We start from the raw sequence: 27,470 nt of genomic DNA, 5'->3' as shown, positions 1-27,470 counted from the left end.
CACTATCGATAGACTGAGACTTATAGGGAACAATCATAAAGTCTAGCAGGGGTCCTCAAAGTTTTTAAATGGGGGCCTGTTCACTGTCCCTCAGACCGTTGGAGGGCTGGACTACAGTTTAAAAAAAAACTATGAACAAATTCCTATGCACACTGCGGGCCCGGGATGAGTCAGCTGCTAAGCAGGACAGGCAGCGGCACCCAACAGGCCAGATAAATGTCCTCGGCGGGCCGCATGTGGCCCGCGGGCCATAGTTTGAGGACCCCTGGCAGTAACAGGAAGATCAGTTAAGGTACCGATGTACAAAGAATGAGGTACACATGGTGAACACAGAACGATTTACATACAATGATATAAGTCATTTGAGAAGAAATTATTGTTAAGACATCAATGTTGCCAGTGAATTAAATGTAAACTTACAAATATTTCTGATCAAGGTTGGAAAAAACTTTGAGAAGATAAAAAAAAAAAAGACAAAGGGAATAACTGTCTATATAACAGACAAAGCAGAAAGCTTAATAAAATGGTTACTTAAATTGTATAGAAGAGTTGAAACAAATGAAGGAAATTCACAGACAGAATACAAGGAAGAAATCTGAAAACTACAATCTGATGAAAGAATCTCAATTTCTGGTTTCTTGGAGCATTTTTTTCTACCTCAGGATGATTGTCCCTTTTGTACCTGCCATCCTATAGAATCTTCTCAGGGCCCTCTTTATGTCTTTGTTTCTCAGACTGTAGATGAAGGGGTTCAGCATGGGTGTGACCACGGCATACATCACTGAGGCTGCTGCATTTGAGTGTGAGCTGTGGGTAGCAGCAGAGCTGAGATACACTCCTAGGACTGTACCATAAAGTAAGGAGACAACTGAGAGGTGAGATGCACAGGTGGAAAATGCCTTATTCTTCCCCTGCGCTGATGGGATTCCACAAATGGAGGACATTATTTTAGAGTAAGAGTAAATGATACCAATGAGGGACCAGCACCTAGTAGCATAGCTGCAAAATAAATCACCATGTTATTAAGAAAGGTGTTAGAACAGGCAAGTTGGAAAACCTGTTGGATTTCACAAAAACAGTTGGCGATTTCAAAGTCTGTACAAAAGGTCAGCTGCAATAACATTATGCTTTGTAATAGGGAATTCAGGGAACTCATGATCCAGGACACCAGAACCAGCAGTCCACAGAGCCGGGGGTTCATGATGACCATGTAGTGCAGGGGGTGGCAGTTGGCTACAAAGCAGTCCATAGGCCATCCTCGTCAAGAGGATGTCATCCAACCCTGCAAATAGTATGAAAAAATACATCTGGGTGATGCAACCTTTACAGGTGATGACTCTGCTCTGTGTCAGGATGTTCACCAGCATCTTTGGGACGGTGGTGGAGGTGATACAGATGTCTACCAAGGACAGGTTGGAGAGGAAGAAGTACATGGATGTATGGAGGTGGGAGTCTGAGCTGACAGCCAAGATGATGAGCGGGTTTCCCAATACAGTAGTCAGGTATATGGAGATGAAAAGCCCAAATATGAGGGGCTGCAGTGCTGGTTCCTCTGAAAATCCCAGAAGAAGAATTTCTGAAATTAGGGTATCATTGCCTCATCCCATGTGGTGTAGGTGACTTGTAGGAAAGAAAAAATAGCACAATAATTTTTTAAACAATTGGCTATTACTAACACAATTGAAATGCTACAATTATATTTTGCAGTAAAGCGATCAATTTCTATTTTTTAAACATATCATCCCCCTTTAAGACACACACCCCAACCCATGACATCTCTGATTAGGAATCTCTGTCCTCTTCAGACCTTTTCCCCAAAGTGGCCATGGACTACAGAGGTGTTTTGTTGTTGTTGTTGTTGTTGTTGTTGTTGTTCCTTCATTTGTTTTAAAATCTTTATTATTGAGAGTATTAAAGATGTCCTCCCTTTTTAACTTCATTACCCCCTTTACCCAGTTCCCACTCAAACGCAGGCCTTCACCATCCTATTGTCTGTGTCCATAGGTAATGCATATATGCATATAAGTTCTTTGGTTAATCTCTTCTGTATTTTCCCCCTTCCCTCTGATATTCCTCAGTCTGTTCCATGTTTCGGTGCCTCTGGTTCTATTTTATTCATCAGTTTATTTTGTTCATTAGATTCCTTGTTCATTTACCTTGATTTTTAGTTTCAAGTACTGAGATATGTTTTTATTGCCATTCTATTCTTCAAATTTTCTATCTTTTTCTTCTCCTCCTTTTCTTCCTCCTCCTCCTCTTTGTCCTCTTCTCTCCCTCTCTTCCTCATTCTTCTTTTCTTTCCTCCTCTTTTTCTTCTTCTTTAGAATACCCATCAACATTTCCTGTAATACTGTTTTGGTGGTGATGAACTCCTTTAGCTTTTTCTTGTATGTGAAGCTCTTTATTTGACCTTCAATTCTAAATGGTGGCTTGGCTGGGTAGAGTATTCTTGGTTGTAGGTCCTTGATATTCATCACTAAATATTTCTTACCAGTCCCTACTGGCCTGCAACGTTTCTGTTGAAAAATCAGCTGAGAGTCCTATGGATGCTTTTCTCTTAATGCTTTTAAGATTCTCTCTTTGTCTTTTTATAAATATGTATTTTCATTGATTTCAGAGAGGAAGGGAGAAGGAGAGAGAGATAAGAACATCAATGATGAGAGAGGATCATTGATCGGCTGCCTTCTGCATAGCCCTTACTGGGGATCGAGCCCGCACCCCAGAAATGTGTCCTTGACCCTTCATTCCCAGGTCCATGCTCTATCTACTGAGCCAAACTGGTTAGGGCTACAGCTTAATAATTGTTAATATCCTCACCTGATGATGAGGATTATAGTATCCATCAGCCTATGATGGTGAACAGATAATCAATATACTGTGTGTAGAGAGCTTGGTGTACTTCCTTCTTGTTGGTAAATGAATGGTTACCACTATGATGGGATGAGGCTAATTATTTTCTTCTACCTCTGAAATGTATTTATTGCTTCCCAACTTCTTGGTGTCCAATTCCACAGACATATTTCAGTTCCCTGTCATCTCTCCTATCTAACAGGCGGGCACCCGTTTAGCCAAATATTCACACTGACTCAGAGAGAACGTTAATGCTGATCATTGAACACTCTGATTTAAATTCCTCCCCTAGTGACTCCTTACTGGAGATAGAAGGCAAAATTCTGTAGCTTCAAACATGAGGCTCAAGTGTCTGTGAACTTTCAGCCAGCTCCACCCTCACAGAGCCCTGGCCTCCCTCACACTGGTCTCCTAAACATTGAACTTGATTCCAGCTTCACGTGACACCACAGCTGCAGGGCTCAGAGCCTTTATGGGCTTGCTTTTTTCTGCTTGGGGTCACCCCACTGGTCTTGTGGAATTTTTCACCCCCCTCCATCCTCCAAACTCCAACTCCTCTTTCAGAGAGACTGGATCATCTCCTTCATGAACCTTTTCTTTTTCTAACATTAGCACAAGAAAAGGTCACTTTCTCATGCTCTTAATCTAAGTGTTAGGGCACCCATGTCTTTGTTTCTTGCTATGCTGTGAGTACCTGAGGCATAAAGCATGTTATACAACTTGTTTCTCCTCTTCGATTTAGTTTAGTGTGGCTGAATAAACATGTATTCTATGACAGGATTCTATGAAGTTAGATATGGAGGACATGCTTGAGGAAGTTCTCCATATTCTGAGATCAGGACCCATTAGGGTGTCAGATTACAGTTGTACGAATGAAATAGAATGGAATCAAGGAGGCACAAAAGAAAGTATTAGAGTGTGTCATACACAGTGGGGGTACTTATATAATCATTTCATGGTTCCCTTTGTTCTCTCGTGCGTGTGTGTGTGTGTGTGTGTGTGTGTGTGTGTGTGTGTGTGTTTGCGTGCGCGCAAAAATGCTGGATAACAATGTAAAAGGCATGTCTTATTTTGAGACACAGTAAAACAGATCTGGAATTCAACACAAGAAATGCAAGAACTGCTTAAACAGCCATTTCCTGCTATTGAAGAAAAAGTAATAACAGTGAAGAGCCCAGCAGAGGGCCAGTGCAGAGAGAAGAGGGGCCCAGCATGGGTGCTGAAGTTACCTGGGACTCAAGAGACCACACACCAACTGGACCTTCCCTGCTCCACTGGCCTCATCACAGCGTCCTCCCCAGCCTCTGTTCTAATTGTGATTCCTGCACCTATGCCACGTATATTAGATCACTCTGGTGTTTACATGGCTTAATAGCATTTTTCCTTTGTTATTTTTGGCTTTGAGTTTTTGATCTCTTTTGTGACACAATTGATGGGTGGGCACTAGTCCTGGTTCTGTTCCTTGTCGAATTACAAATCATCCCAGAACATCCTTTCTAATAAAAGAGTAATATGCAAATTAACCACCACTCCGCTACACCCACAAGCCATGCCCACCAGCAATGCCCACCAGCCAATCAGGAGTGAGTATGCAAATTAACCCAACCAAGATGGCTGCAGCCACGGAGAGAGCAGGAGGGAGGCTTGGGTTTCCCAGGCGACGGAGGAAGCCAAGCTTTCTGCACACCCTGGCCGGTCCAGGCTTCCACTTAAGGCTACAAAGTTTCAGTTATAGAAGATAAATAAATTCCAACAAAAATGGCTGCCGCCACGGAGCGAGCAGATGGCTTGGCTTCACTCCAGGCTACAAAGTTTCAATTGTAGAAGATAAATAAACCCCAGATACCAGGGCCTCCGCTTGGGTCACTGAGGGGCGTGGCCGGCCTGCAAACCACCATAGGCCCCTTGCCCAGGCCTCCCCACGCCCCAAGGGAACCCTCACCCCTATCCAGGACAACCTTCAGGGCAAACCAGCTGGCCTCCACCTGTGCAACAGGCCTCCATCTCATCTAATAAAAAAGTAATATGCAGATTGACCATCACTCCAACACACAAGATGGCTGCCCCCATGTGGTCAAAGATCCTGCCCCCATGTGGACACAAGATGGCCACCACAAGATGGCCAGCAGGGGAGGGCAGTTGGAAGGGACCAGGCCTGCAAGGGAGAGCAGTTGTGGGTGATAAGGCCAGCAGGGGGGGGGGCAGTTGGGAGGGACCAGGCCTGCATGGGAGGGCAGTTGGGGGCAATCAAGCCTGCAGGAGAGGGCAGTTAGGGGTGACCAAGCCGGCAGAGGAGGGAAGTTGGGGGCAACTAGGCCTGCAGGAAAATGCAGTTGGGAGGGACCCTAGGCCTGCAGGGGAGAGCAGTTGGGGGGACCAGGCCTGCAGGGGAGGGCAGTTAGGGGTGACCAGGCCTGCAGGGGAGGGCAGTTAGGGGTGACCAGGCCAGCAGGGGAGCAGTTAGACATCAATCAAGCTGGCAGGGAAGTGGTTAGGGGGTGATCAGGCTGGCAGGCAGAAGCGGTTAGGGGCAATCAGGCAGGCAGGCAGGCGAGCAGTTGGGAGCCAGCAGTCCTGGATTGTGAGAGGGATGTCTGACACACACTCTTTGTATGTGAGGTCTAATGAGCAGGGAGCTCATTGACTTTGTTCATTTATGTAGCTTTATAAATGTGTGCTTTTATATGAAAAAAAAAGTTAAGGTATGGAATATTCATAATATAAAAATGGCAGGGAAAATAACATGGTTAAATATTGTGTATTCAAATAATTGCATTAATAAAATTGAATAAAATTATAAAACTAATTTCAAAAGAAAAGCAAAAAAAAAAACAAAAACAACAAAAAAAAAAACACACCCCAACAAAACTTTAATTACATCAGTATGGGTCTCCAATCCCAGATACATGGGCAAGGATGTAGAAAAAATATACAAAAATGTAATTTTAAAAGGCAGTGAAGAAAGCAGTATCTACAGTTATAATTTCTACCTATATAAACATAACTAGATTATGCTTAGAAAGTGGATAGAAGAGATCATTAATTGATTGCAAAAAATGTTAATGTTTTTGCCAAGTTGAAAAATGTAGAACTCTTTTTTTATTTTTTATTAATTTCTTTATTGATTAAGGTATCATATATTTATCCTCATCCCCCCATTCCCATCCCAAACCCCTCCCAACGCATACCCCCACCCCCTTGTTTTCCGTGAACACTGGGTAGGCTTATATGCATGCATACAAGTCCTTTGGTTGATCTCTCCTCCTTACCCCCACCCTCCCCTACCTTCCTTCTGAGGTTTGACAGTCTGATCGATGCTTCCCTGTCTCCGGGTCTGTTTTTGTTCATCAGTTTATGTTGTTCATTATTTCCCCTAGATGAGTGAGATCATGTGATACTAGAAATACACTTATAAGAACCGAAAATGAGACAAGCAATAATGGTTATGCTGGGAGGCAAATGAATCAGTCTGTAGTGAGTTTCTTTCTGGGCCAACAGTTCTTTTGAGTCCCAATTTCAATGTCAAACAGTTCCTTATGTGTACATGTCAGCAATGATATTTCAGTTCTGAATGGTGGACAAATGGTGGTAATGCAGGTCCGACCCTCTCTGGTTTGGTCCTGGGCAACCTGCAGTGATGCACAGCTGCTGACTGCTAGTATGGCAAGTCCTCGTCAGCATCTTCCATCTCTGGACTGTTGTTTTTTTTTCTGTCTTCATGGCTGGAGCAGTCCTGTCAATTCCACTCTGTTGCAGGAATCCACATGGTCTTGGAGGTGTTTTCTGAAAATATACAAACATATTCTTGACCAAAATTTTATAAAGGAATCTTTTCTATAAATTTGACTTGGGATCCTTTTTCATTTTTTGCCCAAACGATTTTCCTTTGGCTTGTTTTGACACCATGTGTTTTTCATGGGTGTCTTGCTGTTAGCATTACAAGTGAAAGTTAATTTTCTAAAGTAAAAATTTTCTAGATGTAATTTACTTACAGGATATTTTTCCTTACATGATATTCTTCTATTATCCCCCCTTTTTATTTAAATATTAGAAGGCTTTTGGAAATTTTATAATGTAGTCTTGATAGCTTTTAAATTTTAATTTTTTGCAGTAAAATATGACTGCTTTAGGTTCATTACATGTTACGCAATTTTACCATGAGATGAACTACCAATAAAAATTTTAGTTAACACTTTAGGAACAGCTTTTTGTCCAGTACCATTAATTTTTCTAGAATATTCGCTTATTTCAATTAGCCAATTTAAATTAGTCTGAGAACTCGAATACTATTTTACTGTCAAATTTAATACTCTAACAACAATCTTATTTTACTCTGTAAATATTAGTGGGAAGGATTATTTGCCTTCTTGAGTAGGCCCTGAGCATTCCTGGTGCTAGGTTGGATTTAGATATCAAAACCCCACTTCCCCACACCATGGGTACAAGACAACTCAAACAAGTCTTGTTGCAGTGAGAGGGCAACTGCTGTCGGCCAAGTCTCTGTCTGTTACCTGGGTCCCGATTTGAGCTGGGCATGGGAAGCGAAGCAGCCATGGGGGCAGGAGACCTCCCTGAGAAGGGGTGAGGGTTCAGGCCCCTGCAAAGTTGGGGGCCGGTGAGGGTCTGTGCCCCACCTCTGTTGACCCCCAAGTTCTCTCCTGATGGCCCCTCTGTGACTGTGCCTGTCTTAGGTTGTTCCTTCAAGTAATTGGTGAAGACACAATATGACAGACTGATAGAATTTACCACACAAAATTAATACATTTTCATACATTCTCCTAAATCCATCTATACACATATAAAGGAATTCTATGCCAAACAGCAGTGTTTTCAGGAGAAAACTAATCTAGCATACTGAATGTCTTAACTATGTATTCGCCTGCCTAGCAAACAGATATGGCAGTCTCTCAGCTCTGAGCTGGCCTGGTTAGGCTACCAGGTTACCTCTGGGAGAAATTCTGGGATGCATTCCCTGAATCTTCCCACAGCATCTGCTGCACTCTCAGACACACCTGGATGTGTCTATGAAAGGAAGGGCTCCTTGTCTGAATTGCTCCCTGGAGGGTTAATGTTGGAAACTGAAGCTCTGTTCTCAGACAAAAGAGCAGGAAGGAGTCAAGCACTAATCTCAGAGTCAGACTTGAGACTCCAAAGAAACAAATATGTTCTCTTCCAGCCTAATGTTACACGTATTGTGAGTCTGCTGCAGAGGAGATATTACTCATCCTTTAACTGCTCATTAGATGCTGTTGGCATTGTTGCTCCCACCTCTGAGCACCCGGTTTCCCTGTGGGACACACTGGTCTGAACAGAATGGAAAAATTTCCTGCCGATTCTTTGTTCCCAAGGGACCAGGTTAGAAGTTAAGTGAATCCTGTTTTCGTTACTCCTTCTCCATGACCCTTTTGAGGTTTCATCTCCCAGCACCTTACCGAACTTTGAATTACATTTTCTCTAAAGTCCAAGACTGAGGAGACTGGCTTGACTAGGAACATTGGATTTTCAAAGTCCTGACCTTCATGGGGCACAGCCCATGATACCTCCAGGAAATTGCAATTTGTCTCTTCAACAAGGGAGAGGACTGTGTGACTTTGATGTAAAGCTTGGGCACCACCCTCCTTGGCTTCATGACACATTTTCCAAATCAATGAGAAATTTCATACTTATATCAGAAGATAAGAGCTGCTATTTAGTCCCACAGTGTAAGACCTTTGTTAATTATGGACATAATTATATAATTTAATACTATCCAATCTGAGATTAGTACCTTAAACTAAACTGTGCATTGTTTGATTTAAAGTTTATAAAAGTCCTTTCTCTGAAGTGATAAAATTATGACCTTCATTCTCCATTGCAGAAGTGGGGCTTGAGGAAGTTTAGTGACCAACCCAAAATTATAATCAGAGTAAGGAATAGGTGTTGATTAGAATCTGTCATTATGCTTTCAGTTCTCAAACTGTGCAGTGGTTCCCAATGAGGGAATATCTGAAGGTAGGCTGCTAAATACTTGCAATACCCAACACACATAATTATGTCATATTTAGAAGGTAAAAATTCCTAGTCTAGACAAGCCATTCTCCAACTTCATAGTGGCATATTATTGACTAAAAATATTGTTGACTAGTTGTTTCATCACCAAAAGGATTTATTCAGGAAAAGAAAGTATTGCAACCCATGACAAGCCACATGCACACTCTGGCCTGTGTGCCAAGATGGAGGGGTACTTATGGAGGGAAAAAGAAGAGGGAAGGGGAAGTTAGAACCATGGGGTTTTATCAACATAGAGTTCTTCCTTGTAGGGCTCTCACGATTACATATAGTGCGAGAAATTCAATTAGTGCTAGCTCCTTCAATATACCCTCCTGACTGGTTATGTTTGCTTAAATTGCTGTTAGTCTTTATCAATATGAATCACCCACAATTCTAGTTCAAGTACAGATGCTGATTCAGCAGGTACTGGTGGGCCCAGGGCATCTGCATTTCTCATAAGTTCCAGGAAAATGCTGATTTTGCAGGTCCTGGATTGAGGACAACTCTTTGAGTAGCAAGTTTTGGTCCTGTTGTTGAGTAAGGGGCAAGTAGTTGTAGGCCATCTTCACCAAAAATTGTTTGCTTAAGATTCTGAATGAAAGATGAACAGTCATGCACTGCTTAACAAACAGGGATATGTTCTGAGAAAAGCATCCATAAGTGATTTTTGTCATTGATTGCAAATCAGGAAGTGCACTTATGCAAACCTAGATGGTATAGCCTTCTATTCCCCTAGGATACATGGTATAGCCTGTTGTTCCGTAGGGGAGGACAAATAATTTAATCTATGCCATTCTGGGTTCTTGGCTTACACATCCTATATAATAAAAGGGTAATATGCAAATTGCCTGAACAGCAGAATGACTGGTCGCTATGATGCACACTGACCACCAGGGGGCAGACACTCAACACTGGAGCTGCCCCCTGGTGGTCAGTGTGCTCCCAAATGGAGGAGCACTGCTCAGCCAGAAGCCCGGCTCATGGCTGGCTACCACAGTGGTGGTTGCAGGGCAGCTCTCCTGCCTCCAGGGCAGCTCTAAGGATATCAGACTGGGAGACATCCCCCAGAGGGCACCCAGGGGGGAGAGGACGCAGGCCGGGCTGAGGGACTCCCACCTCCACTCCCCAGTGCATGAATCTTGTGCACTGGGCCTCTAGTCTTTGTAATAAAAGACAGATTGACAGGACAAAAACTAACACAAGTTTAATAACATGTATACCTCCTATATATGTGGGAGAGACCTAGGAAAACTAAGTAACTCCTGAAAATACCACCTTAACCACCATCATTAGCTGAAGACAGAAAAAGGTGTCGAGGGAAGCAAGTCAGATATGGGAGGTTAACAGGGAAAGCACAATAAACAGGGTAAGGTTGTTATGCAGGTTTAAGTAATTATCTTTGGTATTGATCTGAGTTTCTAGAAATAAGGTCACTGCCTTCCCATTCCTAGTACAGGCTCAGACAGCACACTCCTTTGTGGGGTGTGAGCTCAGATAGGATGGCAGGGGGGTCCGGGACCTGGGGCTTGTGCAGTCCCCTAGGCTGATGCAGATTAGAGTGGAGTGCTTGCCCCAGGAAAGATGGCACTGGTCCTGATGTGGGTTCTTCTGCAAATATTTGGTTGTAAGACTTCTGTTCAGCTGCTTTCAGTTGGTTATTCAGGTTGATTGTTGTATAATTGAGTTGTGATTCCAGTTCAGGGCCGGGAGGAGTAGATAGCCACTTCCACCAGCTCTGCCGCCATCTTCCTCAACAATTCTACTTTAAATCTTCGTGTCTAAATTTGTGCTTTCTTTTCCTTTCATGTGAGTTTAATAATTTTTTTTTAGCTTCTATTCTCTCAAATGTTTTCAAATTTCATTTCAACATTAAAGGTGAAAATATTAATGAGTCTGTGTTGGACATATATGTCTATGTGTTTATTAGAAAGAAAATCATATAAAGTGTACACAGATGTATGCATACATAGATGCCATACTTGTGAAAGAGTCTTAGACTCACCAAATATTTCTAAGTATTTTATTTATTAACAAAATTGACTGAATTAGGTTTATCACCTCACATCACCACCAGAAATAAGGAATCAGAGGATCAGGGTGATTACATGTACTCTTAATTTCTGTATGGCTCCTTCAATTCAGAAAACTTGGCATTTTAAATACATTCAGTTTATTTCACTCATTCACTCCAATAAGTTTTTAAAAATAAAAACAATTTGTTAGAACCAATAAATGAATTCAGCAACATTGTGGGATACAAAATCAATTTGCAGACATCTGTGGTGTCTCACAACAAAGTGTCAGAGAGAGAAATTAAGAAAATAATGCCATTTACAACTGTATCAAAAAGAAAAAAATACTAGCAGTAAACATAACCTAGGAAGTGAAAGACCTATACACTGAAAACTATAACATATTGCTGGATGTTATTAAAGAAGACACACAAAAAAAGGCCCTAACTTATTTAGCTCAGTGGATAGAGTGATGGACCGCAGACTGAAGTGGCCTGAGTCCAATTCTGGTCAAGGGCACTTACCTTGGTTCTGGGCTCCATCCCCAGCAGGGGGAGTGCAGGAGGCAGCCAATTGATGATTCTCTCACATCATTCATTGATGTTTCTATCTCTATCCCTCTCCTTTCCTCTCTGAAATCAATAAAAATATGTTTAATAATATGAAAAAAGACACAAAAATGAAAAGTTATGCTCTGTTCACTAATTGGAAAAATTAGTATTGTTATGCCCTACCACAGGCTCAAAATGGCATCACTCATGCTAAAAGTCCAGGATGCCAAACCTAGATTTAATACTTGATCTAATGGAAATGTCTACATCTCCCAGAAATACAATTTTAATCAACCAGGTTGGAATCTTTTGGTCAAGCACAGTAAGGTAATCTGTCACATGGGCCCTCTCCATCCCTGTAGAAAGAAGAAGGAATCTGCATGATAAAACCCTCTTGTTGTCATCTCCCAAAGAAAAGATGTCAAGCTCCCCCTGCCATCCTTTCTTTTCCGTTATTAATAACTCCCTTATGCTACTCTTTTTTTTCTGTAAAAACCTTCTACTTTTGTACAATTCTTCAGAAATTTCTCTTATTTGTTAGGGAGGATGCTGTCTGATCCATGAATCACTTAATAAAGCCAATTAGATCTTCAAATTTACTTGATTGAATTAAAAAATACCAAAGTAATCTATAGATTCAATGCAATCTCCATCAAAATTCCAATGTCATTTTTCACAGATAGAACAAACAATTCTTAAATTTGTAGGAGCTACAAAAGATCCTGAATAGCCAAAGCAATCTTGAGAAAGCAAAACTAAGCTGGAACCATCATGCTCACAAATTTCAAACTACATACAAAGCTATAGTACTTAAAGCAGTACAGTACTGGCATAAAAACAGACTCACAGATCAAAGAAACAGAAAACAGAGAGCCCAGAAATAAACCCATGCACATAAGGTCATTAATTTAGGAAGAAGAAGCCAAGAGTATACAATGGGGAAAGGGTAGTATCTCCAATACCTCTCTTTAGCTCAGAATGTCACATAGGCTTCATTTCCCCTTTGTCTCTGTACCTCTCATGTATGTATGTGTTACTGGATCGCTTGTGTGCTGGGGGTGGCCGTGCCCCAGAACATTCCGGAACTTTTGTGTGTCAGGTGACCTTCAGATCCTTGACTCATCCAAGAAAGATTTCACGGATGAATCAAAGTGAGAATAAAGCAAGTTTTATTCAGGTAGAGACATGAAAGAGGCCTGGGCGTGGGTGCCACTGTAGAAGAAAAGTACCCACATGAGAGGACCAACTAGAGAGTGAGTTGCACATGTGGTCAGTTAGTTCCAGGGATTTTATGTGTGTTAAAGGTGGAAAGGAGGGTGGTCTCCAAGCGCTGTGGCACCAAATTCTGACTCTGCCTTTTGGGTGGGAGGGAGACTTGTTCCTAACAGGGTTGTTGTGGAAGTGTGATGGAGTTTGTCCCCCTTGGCCACCTTTCTATTTGTGGTGTCACTTTTCATTGTAATGATGGTATAATGAGCTTTGGGGTCGGACTTTGGTCAATTTTCTTCCATCTTGGAATGATCTGGTTCTAGTCAGTCCTGGTAGTTGTGACCTCTAACCACTGCAGGGGGTTTCTGCCATAAACTGTTTTCTCTTTGATCATGCCCAGATGTGGGGTCTTTGGTTTCTTTCGCTCCTGCCTCATATCCATATAGAAGCCACTGGGACATATATACTTGATAATCAATGTTCCCAGGTAGTATTCTAGACACTGAGTTGAATATGATAATAAAGCTAGGAGATTAGTTATAAATCCTAGTAGCATGATACTAGTGTAAATACCTGACATTAAACTTTTGATGCATGAGGCATCTGTTTCAAAGACATCTATGTCAAATAGTCCTATTGCCAGTTTTATGACAAGGCTACTAGAGAAGCACTCAGGTCTTCACTCCCAACTCAACCTATTCTCTCTCTCTCTCTCTCTTTTTCTCTCTCTCTGTCTCTCTCCCTTCTTCCTCCCTTCCCCCATTCTTAGACCTTCTGATGTGGCCCTTAGGATGCTGTGTATCCTCTAGGGTCCTGTGAGTAATAAATCTTGTGATTTCATAAATCCCTCATGATTGTTGCAATTTTAATAAGGATCACCAGAGCCCGTCCATCCTCAACATTGACTGTGGTCTGAGGAACAAGTAGCAGGGCCCAAGGCCAGTGCCCAGGCATTTTCAGCCTATAGCGTTACCATCAATAGGCTGAGACTTATAAGGAACAATGATAGAGTCAACATTGTCAGGAAGAGCAGTTAGAGTACTGATGTATAAAGAATGAGAAACAGCCTGGCTGGTTTGGCTCAGTGGATAGAGCGTCGGCCTGTGGACTGAAGGGTCCCAGGTTCCATTCCTTTCAAGGGCACATGCCTGGGTTGTCGGCTCAATCCTGAGTAGGGAGCTTGCAGGAGGCAGCCAATCAATGATTCTCTCTCATCATTGACGTTTCTCTCTCTTTCCCTCTCTCTCCCTGCCTCTCTGAAATAAAAATTTATTTTTATAAAAATATATTTTAAAAAAAGAATGAGAAACATAAAAGTTAAAATTGAGGTGTCAGATTTTCCAGGAATTAAATTATATAAATAGTTTGAGTAACCAAGCAAATTTTTTCCAACGTGAATAATACAACTTATGACTATTCTATCTATAAAATAAGAACAACTTCCTTACAATGATGTAAGTCATTTGAGAACAATTTAATCTTCAGAAATCCATGTTGTCCATGAAATAAACTGGAATTTAAATTCTGATCAAGGTTGGAAAAGGTATGTTAGGTTAGAACAAAGGAGAGAGGGAAAAACTGTCTGTATAATAGACATAGCAAAAAGGGTAATAAATTGGTTACTTAAGTTGTATAGAGAAGTTGAACTCAAACAAAAGGAAATTCTGGGAAATAAATAAAAGAAGCAAGTTGTACAAACACAATCTGATTAAAGGATCTTTGTTTCTGGTTTTCAGTCTTGAAGCCTGAAATCAAGTGCACCTTTTCAGACTCAGCACAGCTGTTCTTTTATGGCCGCCATCCCAAAGAATCGTTTCAGGGCCCTCTTTATGTCCTTGTTCCTCAGACTGTAGGGGAAGGGGTGCAGCATGGGTGTGACCACAGTGTACAGCACTGAAGCTGCTGCACTTGAGTGTGAGCTGTGGGTAGCAGCAGAGCCTAGGTACACTCCTAGGCTGGTACAATAAAATAAGGACACGACTGAGAGGTGAGACGCACAGGTAGAAAATGCCTTATACTTCCCCTGAGTTGATGGGATTGCACGTATGGAGGACACTATCTTAGAGTAAGAGTAAATGATACCAGCGAGGGGACCACCACCCAGTAGCACAGTTATCAAATACATCACCATGTTATTAAGAAAGGTGTCAGAACAGGCAAGTTGGGCCATCTGACTGAGTTCACAGAAAAAGTGAGGGATTTCCAAGTCTGTACAGAAGGTTAGTCACAACAGTAAACTTTCTAACAAGGAATGCAGAGCACTTGTGATCCAAGACGCTAGAACCAGCAGTCCACAGAGTGTAGTGCAGGGGGTGACAGATGGACACGAAGCGGTCATAAGCCATCACAGTAAAGAGGAAGTCATCCATCAATGCAAAGAGTGAGAAAAAATAAATCTGGCTGATGCAGCCTTCATAGGTTATACGTTTGCTCTGTGTCAGGATGTTCACAAGCATCTTTGGGATGATGGTGGAGGTGACACAGATGTCTACCAAGGACAGGTTGGAGAGGAGGAGGTACATGGATGTGTGGAGGTGGGAGTCTGAACTGACTGCCAGGATGAGCAGGTTTCCAAGCACAGTGATCAGGTACATGGAGAGGAAAAGCCCAATTATGAGGGGCTGCAGTTCTGGTTCCTCTGAAAAACCCAGGAGAATACATTCTGACACTCCTGTAAGATTCCCTGGTTCCATGAGGTGGGGGTGACTTCCAAGAAAGAAGAAAGGAGCATGAGGACTTTTCATACAATCTAGTGTTACTCACGTGGCTCTAATGCTACAGCGTGTCTCCTGCCGTCAAGAAAGGAGTTTCAGTATTTTGGTCTGGATTTGGTTCCATGTAGGACCTTCCTGTGTCATTTCAGAGTAGAAATTTTTGTCCCAATCTCCTTTTTGCTAAGATGTCAGGTATACTGTAGTTTTAATGATATATTTTATATGCATTTCAGGAATATGAACTGAGGGCTGATCATGTTTTCAGCACTGTCTGGGCTGTGAATAGAGGGTTCTGAAGAACAAAATTCTCTAGAACTCAATCTGGGGGAAAGACTATTGAAGGAAAGAATAGAAATCTATAAAAATGACATTACAAATGGTGAGAGATCATATGAAGAAAATGAGAGCACATCTAGAGGAGTAAGTGACGAGGGCATTCTGTTTTTTATGGGTATTTAGACAAGATCTGCAAACAAAATGACATTTGAGCACAGAACTCAAGAAAGAGAGGGAGGGAGATCAAGGCCGTAGGGACGAGCTGACAGGGTTTAGTGATCTGCTCAAAGTTAATATCAGAGTATGTGATGGGCCTTGAGTATAATTTTAGTCAATGGGTCTCAACCAGAAATGTTTTTGCCCTGAGGGTATCTGGCAATGTCTGAAGGGATACCACTAAATACCTACAATTCACAAAAAAGCACCCCCTTCAATTATTATCCATCCCCAAATGTCAATAGTAAAAGGTGAGAACACCTAGTTTAGATCAGCACATCTCCAATTTCAATATTCCTATGCAGTCCCCAGGATTCAGGCTCAAATGCAGAATTTGATGCAGCAGGTCTGGAGGGCTCAGAGACTGCATTTCTGACAAGCTCCCTGGTGGTGTGATGCTGCAGGACCTGGCCTGAGGACCACTCTCTGAGTAGAAAGGCTGTGGTTCTGTGTTAGCGTTAGCTCAGGTAGTTTTAGGTCTTATGATCCAGGTATTGTCTTTGCATGGAGTTTTAAAGAAATAGTTATTCACTCATTCTAGAGGCTTTGATTAAATATTTGTTTCCTTTGTATAAAGGCCCTTGAGTGACACTAAGTAATACTGAAAAATGATTTGTAACAGGTAGAATAAGAACCTCTAAAAGATGTCCACATCCTAATCCCCAGTAGTTTTAAATATGTTATTTCTTTTTATAGCAAGGGAAATTAGGATAGCAGATCGAGCAGGGTTGTTAATTGGCTGACTTTATTTATTTCATTTTATTTTTCTTTATTTTTCTTTATTCTCAACCTGCCAGAATGGCTATCATCAACAAATTAACAAATGAGAAGTGCTAGCAAGGATGCAGAGAAAAAGGAACCCTTATGCACTGCTGGTGGAAGTGCAGACTGGTGCAGCCACTATGGAGAACAGGATGGAGTTTCCTAAAAAAACTAAAAATGGAACTCCCTTTTGACCCAGTGATCCCACTTCTAGGAATATATCCCAAGAAACTAGAACCACCAATCAGAAAGGATATATGCACCCCTATGTTCATAGCAGCACAATTTACGTTATTTTTTTATTTATTTTTTATTGATTTCAGAGAGGAAGGGAGAGGGAGAGAGAGCTAGAAACATCAATGATGAGAGAGAATCAAACAAGTTCCCAGGTGGTGTTGATGCTGTAGTTGCTGTTCTGTGGCCCACACTTTGAGTAGAAGGCTGTGGCTGTGTTAGAGTCAGGTGTAGGTTGTTCTAGGTCTTTAGAACCAGAAATCATTTTGCATGTAATTTTGAATGTGAAGTGTATTCACTCATTCTAGAAGCTGTTATAAATTCATTGGTAAATTAGTTTTATAAGGATTTATAAGTGTCATAATAGGATATACTTCTGAAAAATACCTTTTTTATTTTTTTATATAAGGGCCCTTTGTGACACCATGGAATACATTATTGAAAAGATTTTCATAGTAAGCAGAGCTTCCAATTATATCCACACCATAATCCCCAGAAACTTGTAATATGTTACTTTTCATTGCAAGATAAGGTTAGAGTAGCAGATTGAATAGTTGGGCTAATCAGCTGACTTTAAGATAAGATTGGGCATAATAATGTAGGTGGGACTAATGAAATCATCGTGGTTCTAACATTTGGAAGAGTAAGGAAGAATTGTGGGAATCAGAGGGAGACTAAAAGATGCTACAAACCTGGTTCTAAAGATGGAGAAAGGGCCATGTGGCAGGACAAACTGGAGTAGGAGAGGAAACGGATTCTCCCCTGGAGACTCCAGAAGTAATTCACCCCTACAGACATCTTTAAAAAAAAATTACTATTTTATTTTTCATCTTTATTGTTGAAAGTATTACAGATGCCCATCAACTCCAACATTGCCACCCCCCCCACTTAGTTCCCACCCCACCCCAGGCCTTCACCACACTCCATGGATTATGCATACATGCATATAAGCATATAAGTTCTTTGGTTATTCTCTGCCCGCCAATCCTACCCTCTATCTTGTGAGATCCATCAGTCTTTGGGTTAGGGGAGGCTGGGGGAAGGTCAATGGGGAAATAAAAGAAGATATATGTACTACTATATGTAATACTTTAAACAATAAAAATAAAAAGAAATAAATAATAGGTTTAGAGACCTTTCAAGTAAAAAAAATAAATAAAGTAAAATTGGGCAAAGGACCTGAATAGACACTTCTCCAAAGAGAAACCACAATGACCAATAGACATATTAAAATGCTCAAGGTCACTAACCATCAGAGAGATGCAAATTAAAACTATAATGAGGTATCACTTCTCATCTGCCAGAATGTCCACCATCAACAAATCAACAAACAACAAGTGCTGGCAAGGATGTGGAAAAAAAAGAACACCAGAACACTGCTGGTTAGAATGCACACTTTTGCAGCGATTGTGGAAAATAGTATGGAATTTCCTCAAAAAAATAAAAATCAAACTGCTCTTTGATCCAGAGATCCCACTTCTGGGAATATAGCCTAAGAGTCCCCAAACACCAAATCAGGAAGCATATATGCACCCATATGTTCATATTTATTGACAATAGCTAAGGTCTAGAAACAACCCAAATGCCCATGAGTAAATGAGTGAAAGAAAAAGCTGTTGAACATTTACACAATGGAATACTAAGTAGCTGTGAAAAAGAACTATCTCTTACCCTTTGTGATAGCATGGATGGACCTGGAAATTATGATGCTAAGTGAAATAAGCCAGCCAGAGAAAGAAAAATATTATATAACCTCACTTATATGTGGAATATAATGAACAAAATAAACTGATTAACAAAATAGGTCCAGAGACATTGGATACATAGCACAGACTGACACATGGCAGAGGAGATGGAGTTGGGGGGACAAGAAGGAATTAACCAAATATGTGTACATTTGCATAACCCATGGACATCAACAATAATGTGGGAAAGGCCTGGAGTGGGGGCAAAGAGGAGAATGGGGGACATTTGCAATACTCTGAACAAGAAAAAGATATCTTCATTTAAGGCAATGATTACCTTTTTTTCATGGAAGACTCTAGCTTAGGAGATGACTGCTTACTATAACCTCCTTTCAGTTAGATGTCTTAATTTCAGAGCATCTTATGTGGTTGCATTAGGTTTCTGATTTTTTAAGGCTACTATGCAGCCCCCTCCCCCACCTTGAGCTTTTTAGTTTTAGCATGTGGTGCTTTTTTGGTCCACATGACAAAATTTAGAAAAGGAGAATTATTATGCTTAGAGCTATGGAGGAGTCATAAGTGTAGACAGCACTGGAATTTTCAAGCAGAAAGGGAAATATAATTCATTAAAAAAATACACTGCCATGACTGGTTTGGCTTAGTGGATAGAACATCGGCCTGTGGACTGAAAGGTCCCAGGTTTGATTCTGGTCAAGGGCATGTACCTTGATTGCAGACACATCCCCATTGGGAGGTGTGCAGGAGGCAGCTGGTCAATGTTTCTCTCTCATCAATGTTTCTAACTCTCTATCCCTCTGTAAAAAATCAATAAAATATATTTAGAAAAAAAAAAAGCACTAACGAATCACTGATCCTAATGCAAAAAAACCTCTTATATATGGACATCAATCTTCTATACTTTGATGAGTACAGCATGAAAAAGTAATACTTTGGAAGATGAAAAATGGCAGCAGAGTAGGAGGATACTGCATGGATATGCTCCCAGGAACAAGCTGGAATTATAACTGAAATAAGGAAATGCTTCCTGAATAATCAATGGAAAACTCACAGGAGAGAACCCTGATGCCCAAGGACAGACGGTGGAGATCCCATGGAGACTGGTTGGAGAGGTGGTGGCATGAAAGGGCTTGCTGGGCACCCACAGATGGCAAGTGAGTTCCCGGAGAGATATCTCAGCTGTGTGGGCATGCCACCAAGAACTCTGGGATCTAATCCTGAAGCTGGGCTCCCCAAAAGAGATCATAAAACTGGGGAGGGTACCCACATAATATCTACCTGTGAAAAGCAGTGGGGCGATATCTGCCAGGGAGTGGCAGCTGAAAGTTAGCAGAACCCAGGACTGGGGTCTTCGGGGATAGAGCTAAGAAGCCAGACACCCTAAGTTTCCTGGACTGAGACATTCCCTCACACAGCAGAGGACATATTTCCCACAGAGACATCCGCCTTACCTGGGGGAAAGACAGTGGACACACCCTATTGGGAAACACCTTGCCCTGAGGCCACTTAAGAGATTAGATGTAACCATTAGCCTCCAGGCAGAAGCAACTGCTCCACACTGTTGAAAAAACTCTCACCACACCTGAGGACAATTGCTTGGGGGAAATTCAAGTCAGAATCCTGTTAGTCTGTAGAAGGAGGCGGTCTCTGGAGGCTTGAGTCTTTGCCTGATCTAATTAGTCAAAAACAGCCTTTAACATAGTCCTGCATTAGAGATTGAGAGGTATAGAGGATCTACCTAAAACATAGTCACAAACCCGAACAGACAACCAAATGGTGAAACAAAGAAACAACCCCAAATGAAAGAACTAGTGAATTCTAGAGAAGAAGAGATAAATGAAGCAGAGGTAAGAAATTTATCTGAAACAGAGCTCAGAGTAATGATGTTAAAAATGCTCAATAGTATGAAAAAAGATATAGTAACTATGAAAAAAGAACAGTCTGAGATAAAGAATGATATAACACAAATAAAGAACACATTGGAAGAAATGCACAGCAGATTAGGGGAAGCTGAGGATCGAATCAGTGAATAAGAAGACAGAGTTTAAAATATCACTCAATTAGAGAACCAAAAAGAAAAAAAACAATTAAAAAACAGGAAGAAAGCTTAAGGGAGCTGTGGGACAATGTGAAACCTAACAATATTAGAATAGTAGGTGTGCCAGAAGAGGCAGAAAGGGAGAAAGGAATAGGAAAGGTGTATGATGAAGTAATGGTAGAAAACTTCCCTAACCTGCTAAAGGAAAAAGTCACACAAGTTCAGGAGACACAGAGAACCCCAAACGAGAAGAACCCAAGCAGACCCACACCCAGACACATTCTATATAATAAAAGGCAAATATGCAAATCAACCGAACAATGGAATGACTGGTCGCTATAATGTGCACTGACCACGAGGAGGCAGACACTCAACACAGGAGCCGCCTTCTATTGGTCAGTGCGCTCCCCACAGTGGGAGCTCTGCTCAGCCAGAAGACAAGCTCACAGGCTGGTGAGCCCAGTGGCTGTAGCGGGAGCCTCTCCCACCTCCACAGCAGTACTAAGGATGTCTGGCTGATGGCTTAGGCCCGCTCTCCATCAGTCAGACATCCCCTAAGTGGTCCTGGACTGGGAGAGGGTGCAGGCTGGGTTGATGGACTCCCTCCCTCCCTGAGTGCATGAATTTCATGCACCAAGCCTCTAGTCATAATTAAAATACCAAAATTTAAGACAAATAGAGAATATTAAAGGCAGCAAGGAAAAAGAAAACTATTACCTACAAAGGAGTTCACATAAGGGTGACACCTGATTTCTCATCAGAATTCCAAGGCCGGAAGGGAATGGCATGAGTACTCAAGGTAATGGAGAGCAAGGATCTGAGACCAAGATTACTATATCCAGCAAGGCTATCATTCATAATAGATGGTCAAATAAAGAGCTTCCCAGACAAAAAAAATTTTAAAAAAATGCTAAAGGAGTTCATCAACACCAAGCCAGCATTACAAGAAATGCTAAAGGGATTGCTGTAAGGGATTGCTGAAAAGAAGAAACAGAGAGAGAAACCTAGCCATACAGAATTCAAATGGATATAAATAAGTACTTCCAATAAAACCCTAAATGTAAGTGAACTAATTAGTTCATTCAAAAGGTATAGGGTAGCTGAATGGATATAAAAACATGACCCAACTATATGCTGTCTACGAGAGGCCCACCTCAAAACAAAAGACACACACAGGATGAAAGTGAAGGGATGGAAAAAAAATTTCCATGCAAATGGAAAAGAAAAAATAAAAGCTGGAGTAGCAATACTCATATCCAACAAAATATATTTTAAAAGCATCATGCTAAGTGTAATAAGCCAGTGGGAGAAAGATAAAAATCATATGATCTCACTCATTTGTGGAATATAATGAACAGCATAAACTGATAAACAAAAATAGAGCCAGAGGGGGAAAATATATACACTGAGTGGCCAGATTATTATGATCTCTGAACACATAATAATCTGGCTACTCAGTGTATATATTAGAGGCCCAGTGCATTAATTCGTGCATGGGTGGTGTCCGGCAAGGCTGGCCAGGGGGAGGGGACATGGGCAGTTGGCCGGCCTGCCTGCTGGTCGAACTCCTGGTCAAGGGGACAACTTGAATATTAGCCTTTTATTATATAGGATATACACTGAATGGCCAGATTATTATGCGTTTAGAGATAATAATCTGGCCACTCAGTGTATACTAGAATATTATAGAAGTAATCCTGTTATTTGAAGATTTTTAATATTTCCTACAACTTTTGTGATATCATACATACTATGTTAGTACAGTTTTGGTAATATTATTATACTTAAAGTCTTTTTATGTTTGAAATATTAATGTTTATTGCATGTAATATTATTATACTGTATGTGAGATCATTTTTCTTGAATAATTGGTGTTTATTGCATGTAACATTATCATATTTAAAATAGTTTTTCTTGGAGATATTAATGTTTATTGCATGTAACATTATTATATTTAAAATAATTTTTCTTGAAATAAAATAAATCTGAAAAAAAATAAATGTTGACTCCCACATGCATGATACATATACAGCTCTTGTCAGTGTCAATCGCAAGCATGTGTTTTGATCTGTCATTGTTGATTGTGAATTTGGTTGTTTTTGTTGACATTCTGAAGCTGAAAGAAAGTGGCGTCATCATTGACAGAATATGTCTGAAGACCAACTATTGGCACAACATACCTCTTAAGCTGAAAGAAGTCGGCATCTCTGCCTGACATGGGCCTCCCATTTAAATTAATTCAAAGACAGTTTCCCATGATGCCAGCATTTGGGATGACTATTAATAAATCAGAAGGACAAACTCTAGATAGATTAGGACTATTTTTACCTGAACTCATTTTTGGACATGGTCAGTTATATGCTGCTTTCTCGAGTTCGAAGAGCATGTGACATTAAAGTTAAAGTTGTAAAGACTTCATCACAAGGGGAATTAGTCAAGCACTCTAAAAGTGTTTTTATTCTTCATGTGGTATACAAGGAGATATTAGAATAAGTTTAATCAATTTATCAGTCATTGTTTTTATCAATGTTGTTTTTATACCATGTTTTTGTTGTAAAAAAATCCTATATAATAAAGGGTAATATGCAAGTCAACCAAATTGCCGAATGACTGGCCTCTATGACGTGCACTGATCACCAGGGGGCAGACGATCAATGCAGGAGCTGATCCTTGGTGGTCAGTGAGCTACCACAGAGGAAGTGCCGCTCAAACAGAAGCAGGGCTGACAGCTGGAGAGCACAGTGGCAGTGGCGGAAGCCTCTCCCGCCTCTGTGGCAGCGTTGAGGATGTCTGACTGCCAGCTTAGGCCCACTCTCTGGGAGTAGCGGGCTTAAGTCATCAGTCAGACATCCCCTGAGGGCTCCTGGACTGCAAAAGGGCATAGGCCGGGCTGAGTGGTCCAGCACACACCCAGTGCACAAATGTCTTGCATTGGGCGTCTAGTAAAAAATAAAAACTAAATAAAAAAGAAAACGCAATACTTTGCACAGTAACAAAATTAGTGCTTAACAATTTTGCCTCTTCATATTTCAGGTCATCTCTGTCATTAAACCCATATTAGATTAACTGATGATAACTTGCCTTTCTATGTAGACATACATTTGATAGTCAATTTTTGTCAGTGCCTATAGTAGGAATTGAAGACACTGAGCTGAATAGCATCATAAAGCCAGGAGACCAGTTATAAAGCAGAATAGCATGTTTGTAGTGTAATTGCCTGACACTGAACTTTAAATTTCCAAGGCATTCATTTGAAAGATAACCATGTTGGATAAACATATGGCCACCTCTGTGACACAGCTATGAGACAAGCACCCAGGCCAACTGGCCCAGGAAGTTCTCCTCATGAAAAGCCCTGGATAACATAGATAACTGACCTCATAAGCGACTCTCCTTTTCACTTTTCACACACTAACACCTGCTCTTAAGTTTTAAATTCACCAAGAAAGAAAGCATTGAACAGACTGTCAAACTACAGCAGGAAGGCAGAGGAGGTTTTGGGGTGGGGGGCTGTAAGAGATCAACTGAAGGTCTTGTACGCATGCATATAAGCAAAACCAATGGATAAAAGACACTGGGCGGGGGGCAGGTAAAGGCATGTACTGGGGGGAAGAGGAGGGTTGGGGGAGGTCAATGGGGGAAAAAAAGAGACATATGTACTACTATTTTTAATATTTCAAACAATTAAAAAAAAGAAATGATATACAGGAAAAAAATAAAATAAAATATTCATAATTTAAAAAAATAAAAAAATAAATTCACCAAGAAAGAGTGAAAATTTGAAAGTCAATGCATCCTGCCTTGGACTGTAATAGATGCAGAGACCACAGTTGTGTTTTCTCTCTCTTTCCCCCCCTCTCTCTTCTTCCTTCTCCTCCCTCTTTCTCTTCCTTCTCCTCATTCTCCGCTTTCCTCCAACTCCTCCTCCCTCTCTCCCCATGACCTCCTGTGTGGACTTCAGGCAGGGTGTGTGAGCAGGATTTGTGAGCAATGGACCTTGCTTTTACCAGATTTTCTGAAGGTTGCTGCTTGTGTGCATCTTGCAATCATAATAAGAACCACAAGGGCTGGTCCAGCCACAACGTTGGCTCAGGTCAGTGTCACAAGAATTCAAGGCCCCCGTGAGTGCCCCAGGCATTTATAATGAATATCTTTTTTTATCAATAGGCTGAGACTTAAATGGAAAAATATACATTTAAAATATACATTATTAGGAAGAGATAATGACGTAAAAATGAATGACAGATGCAAAGTGAAATCTGGTTTCATATTTCCTGTAAAATAAAATTAAATAAAAGTCCTTAGATGCCACATGTAGTTTTGTCCATATGAGTAATAAACCCTGATTTTTTTTTTCAGGAAAACTAGAGGAAAAGAGCTTAGCCTAATATATGTCACTTTAGAAGAAATTATTTTAGAGAAATCCAAGTTGTCCCATGAAAAATATGGAAATTTCCAAATATTTCTGATCCAATGTTGAGAAAATCTTGGAGGTTGTATAAAAATTGTAAAAACAGAAAACTCTATATGTTATAGCAGAAGCTTAATAAAGTGAGTTACTTATATTATATAGAGAAGTTGAATACAAAAAAGGGACATGCCTGGGAAAAAAGAGAAGGATCCAGTTCTCCTCCACATGATCAATCACAGCTTCTGGTTTCAAGGGGTTGAGCCATGCAATCAAAGGCACTTATTTAGCCCAGAACAATTGTCCCTTTCATACCTGCCATCCCCAAGAAGCTATTCATAGCCACCCTATGTCTTTGTTCCTGAGACTGTAGATGAACGGGTTCAGCATAAGTGTGACCATGGTGTACATCACTGAAGCGATTGAACTTGACTGTGAGGTGTGGATAGGAGCAGAGCTGAGATACACGCCTAGGATGGTACAGTAAAATAAGGAGACTACTGATAGGTGAGATGCACAGGTAGAAAATGCTTTATACTTCCCCTGAACTGATGACATTCTACAAAAGGAGTACAATCTTTTAGAATAAGAATAAAGGATTCCATCTTGGGATCACCAGCCAACAGCCCAGTTGTAAAATACATCACAGTGTCATTAAGAAAGGTGTCAGAACAGGCAAATTTGATCATCTGCATAAGTTCACAGAAAAAGTGGGGGATTTCTAATTCTGCAGGGAAGGACAGTCTTGATATCATTAAGCTATGTAACAAGGAATTCAAAACACTCATGATCCAGGACACCAGAACCAGCAGTCCACAGAGCTGGGGGTTCATGATGACTGTGTAGTGCAGTGGGTGGCAGATGGCCACATACCTGTCATAGGCCATCACAGTTAGAAGGAAGTTGTCCCAACCTTCAAAGAGTGTGAGAAAATACATCTGGTTAATGCAGCATTCATAGGTGATGACTTTTTTCTGTGTCTGGATTTTCCACAGCATCTTTGGGACGGTGGTGGAGGTGAAACAGTTGTCTACCAAGGACAACTTGCAGAGGAAGTAGTACATGGGTGTGTGGAGGTGGGAGTCTGAGCTGACAGCCAGGATGATGAGCAGGTTTCTGAGCAAAGTGATCAGGTACATGGAGAGGAAAAAGCCCAAATATGAGGGGCTGCAGTTCTGGTTCCTCTGAAAGTTTCAGAAGAAATTCTGAAATTGGGGTATCATTGCCTTGTACCATGTGGTAGTGGTCAAAACGAGGAAGAAATATAATATGATTAATTTTACACATGTGGGTATTAACATAGTGAAATGCTAGAATTCATGTTTTTCAGTCAAGAAATTATGTACTTATATTGATTATGTCGCCTTTAAAGGGTCTGCTGTGATAACTGTAATTAGGAATTCCTGTCCTACACTCAGTTTACCCCCAAGAGGTCATGTGATATACAATCTTAATGGAAAATTCTTTTATGCATTTGAGGAATTTATGTTGAGTACTCACTATCTTCTAGGGTAAGAGTACAGAATGCTGAGAAATAAAGTTTTCTACAATCCAACGATGGAGAAAGTATATAAATTATCAACTAGAAAAACATATGCTCTGTCAGATAGTGACAGATACTATAAAAAGCAAAAGCAGGCATAAAGTAATTTGAATAGAGGTGTTGTATTTTACTGAGAGTTCAGAAAGACCCGCAAAGTGATATTTGAACAGAGTCCTAGAGGAAGACAGAGTGGGAGTCAGGAAGTTATCTGGGGGAAGTGTGTGCCGGGCTGTGGGAAGAGTCAGTGCAAAGACCCAGAGGGGGACATTTGTTTCAGATACTCAGGCCTACAACCCAGGCATGTGCCTTGATGAGGGATCCAACCATGACCTTCTGGTTCATGGGTTGATGCTCAATCACTGAGCAGCACCGGCTGGGCAATACCTGCTTGTTTTTTAAATTTAGACTGATAAAAATACTTCTTAGTTGCAATAGCCTTCTTCTGCATTTTAGGTAGCCTATTTTATCATCTGAAAATATGATTATTTTACTTTTACCCAAGACCTGAGCCTACTATTGCTTTTTTTTTTTCCTTTGGTTGCATTGGTTTGAAATTTCAGAACAGTGATCACATACATGATAGTAGCAGGCATTTGTCCTCTGTATGAAGTTCAAGCAGATTTCTCAAATATTTTCTTGTCAGGTCTGATAGAGGCTCATGGCTTTCACGGGTGGACTGCTTCTGTTTATAATTTAAATCAGGTAGTCTGCACTCCTTACACTATCCTATAGATTTGAAAGGTGCCTTCATAAGAGAATTGCTTGTTAGGTTATTGGAACCATCAGCAGAAACCAAGGACAGCTCCTGGCTGAGCCTCCACTCAGCTAAGTTCTCCTAGAGCTAAGTTTTGAGGTACTTCAGGTTGACTTTAATGGACACTGGCATAGGGAGAGTCATATTGGGAGGAAAGTCAGGATGCTGAA

The 27,470-nt window shown here is 41.0% G+C and overlaps 1 protein-coding gene and 1 pseudogene across 2 annotated transcripts in view; both read right to left on the bottom strand.

Annotated features, from left to right (window-relative positions):
* The window catches only part of LOC308251761 (olfactory receptor 7A10-like), a gene marked incomplete at both ends in the record, with an annotated part of 299,707 nt that overhangs the window by 71,498 nt on the left and 200,739 nt on the right, over positions 1-27,470 (bottom strand). The window lies entirely within an intron of this gene.
* Positions 654-26,239, bottom strand: LOC308250607 (annotated as a pseudogene). The gene is made up of 3 exons: positions 25,350-26,239; positions 14,431-15,358; positions 654-807 (listed from the first exon to the last, which is right to left on the bottom strand). The product of its transcript is annotated as an uncharacterized misc_RNA (transcript).

The sequence above is a fragment of the Plecotus auritus genome (assembly GCF_963455305.1).
Source record: "Plecotus auritus genome assembly, chromosome: 6".
Lineage (NCBI taxonomy): Eukaryota > Metazoa > Chordata > Mammalia > Chiroptera > Vespertilionidae > Plecotus > Plecotus auritus.
This window is presented reverse-complemented; position numbering and strand designations above follow the sequence as displayed.